The 4,134-nt window shown below is 34.8% G+C and overlaps 1 protein-coding gene across 1 annotated transcript in view; it reads right to left on the bottom strand.

Annotated features, from left to right (window-relative positions):
* The window catches only part of LOC106473484 (protocadherin Fat 4-like), a gene marked incomplete at both ends in the record, with an annotated part of 49,189 nt that overhangs the window by 32,669 nt on the left and 12,386 nt on the right, over window positions 1-4,134 (bottom strand). The window lies entirely within an intron of this gene.

Genomic DNA, 4,134 nt, shown 5'->3' with positions numbered 1-4,134 from the left:
AAAAATACGTCCTAACCGGTGGAGAAATTATCGACAAAATTATTACCTCAGCTTTACCCCTAATGGTAATGTACGCTTCAAAGTTCGCAGAAACCTTTATTTAACTCTAACTATTCGTACAATATGTTTGTGTTTAGAATAAGGTCACATTGGACTATATGCTGCGTCCACAAGGAAATCGAACTTCGGATTTTAGCGCTGTAAGTTCGTAAGCTTACCGCTGTCCCACCGGGAGACGTATTTTTACAAGCCCCCCTGTGGCTCGGCGGAACGTCTGAAGGCTCATAACGCTAAAAACCGAGTTTCGATAACCCGTGATGGGCACAGCACAGATAGCCCATTGTGCAGCTTTGCGCCTAACAATAGAAAATATTCCTAAAATTCTAGTTTATGCCCATATAGCTTTGGGTAGGAACTTTTATATCTGTAGAGGTACATCATTCATAAGTATTTCATATGTGGTTTAGTAGTTGTAACCCCGAAGTTTGCATTTCCTCACAACTTCCTGAAAAAAGTGCTCGTGAAAACTACTTTATTTCGGAAATAATTTCATTGGAAGTAACTCGTTATGAACGCACGTGTACGTAACCTACTACGAGTTCTTTTTTTAGCATGCACGTGTATGTTTTCTATATTTCAACACAGTTTCACCGGAAGTGACCCCTTAGGAACACACACTATTACACGATCTACCTTGGATTAACTTCACCAGTATGACTCTTTTCGAGTTTAAACATTTACGATACCCAATTCTGAACATTTTTTTTCCACTGGAAGTATATTTTTTCTGGGTTCATATATGTACGTCACTTCCACCGGAAGGACTCTGTCTGAGCACACTTGTGAACACTAATTGTCGCAGTCACAGTTGAAAGACTCCGAATCAAGCACCTTAAGCAACAAGCCACGCTAGGCATTTATATAGGTTAGGCCTTTTGAATAGAATAGACCTTTACATAGGTTAGGCCTTTTAAATATAATAGACCTTTGCATAGGTTAGGCCTTTTGAATAGAATAGACCTTTATATATGTTAGGCCTTTTAAATAGAATAGACCTTTATATATGTTAGGCCTTTTAAATAGAACAGACCTTTATATATGTTAGGCCTTTTAAATAGAATAGACCTTTATATATGTTAGGCCTTTTAAATAGAATAGACCTTTATATATGTTAGGCCTTTTAAACAGAATATGTTTAAAAGGCATGCAACTATACGGATTTTATTTGCTTTTTATTCTCAGACGTATCATGCATGCTGAAAGCCTTTTTTATCTATGTAGCAAGAGAACATTTTTTATAGCGCGGAACTAAAGTGATAAATAAGCTCTAATTACGTTTTTGCCCGTGTGTGTGTGTTTGTAAGACTCGATGGATAACAGTTTCGGAAATCATAGTAGTTTTATAATAATTTAAATATTGCAGGTTAGTTAATTTCTGTACTTTTTCTATGAATGAGTTTCTGTAAGACATCAGCTGAAGACACCAATTTCAGTAAGTTTTTATCTTTACTACAATATTTCTCACACTTTTACTTTATCACAAGCCTTTTCTAAGTGTGTCTTGGAAAAACACTCGATTCACATATACAATCATTACAAACCGAGGTAAAAGTCTTACCTTTCTCATGGGCAGTATAGGCACATCAGCTAAGCTGTAACTATCATAAAAAATATTTAGGCCTAACTGTAGTTTTACGTGTATACTTCCAAGAGTATTACTATCAGCAATAGAAAATAAATTTCAACGTAAAAAAGAATAGTTTCTCTAAACATTTAAGTGAAGATTATAGATCTCTATAACTTACAGTTTTATTACCTAACCATATTAGGAACATGATTATATAACGAAGTCAATAATATTCGATTATACGCTTTACATTATTACAGGTATCAGCCTACGCTAACGTTATAACTAATTAGTCTCGAAGCAGACGATGTAATATTACATATACATGTCTGATTTTTCGTAGAAACCTAATAATAAACGACGTAGTAAAATTTATAAGAAAGTCAACGCATATTTTGCGTCTTATATATTTAATATTGGTAAAATGAGGCAAGCCAAAGACTTGCCTTTTTTCGGTTTGAAAATGTTAAATACTGCAAATTATAAAATCCGACCACTAGATGACAGCACTATGATGCATGCCTAAAAAAGCAACTGTACTTTCCCAGGTTCTTTTACTTAAATAATATTTTTAGTATAGCAAATATACTGTGATATCGACAGTAAATGAGCCGCATTAGGTGACTAATTGACGTCCCAAACCAGTTGACGACTTGCCCAAACACTATTTTCCCCCCTTTTGAAGTTTTATAGCTTCACCCATTATTTCTGCTTACTAGTTACGTAAACCCCAAATTTGTAAAACTGTTATAACACTCAGGAAATAGATGTTTGATGATGAGCCAGTCTATTTCTACTCCAGTCTTACTCTGAAACAATCCAGAAACCTTGAAACAGTTATTACTTATTCTCAAAACAGTTAACTTTTAGAACGTGAACACAGTTCTATACTTGAAGGTTAAAACATAAAACGGTTACTAGAACATAAACACAGTTCGATACTTGAAGGTTAAAACATAAAACGGTTACTAGAACATAAACACAGTTCTTTACTTGAAGGTTAAAACATAAAACCGTTACTAGAACATATACACAGTTCGATACTTGAAGGTTAAAACATAAAACGGTTAATAGAACATATACACAGTTCTATCCTTGAAGTTTAAAACACATAAATGTTAAAAGAACATATACACAGTTCTCTCCTTGAAGGTTAAAACATAAAACGGTTAATAGAGCGTATGCACAGTTCTGTACTTGAAGGTTAAAACATAATAAAGTTAACATTTAGAACACAACTACATATGAAGATTAAAATATTTTTCAAGCAGGTTGTGTAGTCTCTTTTAGCATGGGCCAAATTACAAGAAATAAACATTTTAAATCATAAGCACCATGCCCAGGAATAATGACGATAGAATAGCACTGTTACATAATATACCACTGGGATATATATGATGGAGAAAAATGTGCTCTGATAACACCATGATGGTAAAACATTAGCACGAGGACAAATAGGAATACTGAAACGCTATCGCGAAAATTATTTTATCTTTCTTATCTTATAAGTGTACTGTAACATAGATATTCGGAGTGAAAAGGAAGGAGCCACTGAACCTAGATTTGGTGTGGTAAGAAGAGAACCACTGAGTTTAGATTTGATGTGAAAAGGAAAGAGAAGAATCCACTAAGTTGAGATTTGATGTGAAAAGAAGGGATACACTGAGTATAGTTTTCGAGTGAAAAGGAAGGAGCCACTGAATTTAGATTTGGAGTGAAAAAAGGATCCACTAAGTTGAGATTTGATGTGAAAAGAAGAGATCCACTAAGTTGAGATTTGATGTGAAAAGAAGAGATCCACTGAGTATAGTTTTAGAGTGAAAAGGAAGGAGCCACTTAATTTAGATTTGGTGTGAAAAGGAGGGAACCACCAAGTATAAATTTGGGGTGAAAAGGAAGAAGCCGTTGAATTTAGATTTAGTGCGAAAAGGAGGGAACCACCGAGTTTATATTTGGTGTGAAAAGGAAGAAGCCGTTCAATTTAGATTTGGTGTGAAAAGGAGGGAACCACCAAGTATAAATTTGGGGTGAAAAGGAAGAAGCCGTTGAATTTAGATTTAGTGCGAAAAGGAGGGAACCACCGAGTTTATATTTGGTGTGAAAAGGAAGAAGCCGTTCAGTTTATATTTGGTGTGAAAAGGAGGCATCCGTTCAGTTTAGAGTTGGTGTGATAAAGAGGATGAAACTACTGAGATTAGATCATAAAAATTTAGAAGGTGACGATTGTTACAATCATTAAAACTGGATGATAGATAAAATTAAGAACTTTAAGCAACTCAAACAGAAACACGTGTTTTCCGCGTTTAAACTGGGTGTAGATTGACTAGACTGGCAAAGATACGAATGGTCCAATTAACTTACATGTCACGCGTGAAAACGTGACTTTGTTTTTCAAACACCTAAACAGTGTACCTTATGAACGCAAGTGTATATTTGGATCTCATTATTCCGCTTTCTATTCCTTGCCCTTATACCTCCCGTGATATAGATTACCGTATTTTTCGGTG

The sequence above is a fragment of the Limulus polyphemus genome, unplaced genomic scaffold (assembly GCF_000517525.1).
Source record: "Limulus polyphemus unplaced genomic scaffold, Limulus_polyphemus-2.1.2 Scaffold6212, whole genome shotgun sequence".
Lineage (NCBI taxonomy): Eukaryota > Metazoa > Arthropoda > Merostomata > Xiphosura > Limulidae > Limulus > Limulus polyphemus.
This window is presented reverse-complemented; position numbering and strand designations above follow the sequence as displayed.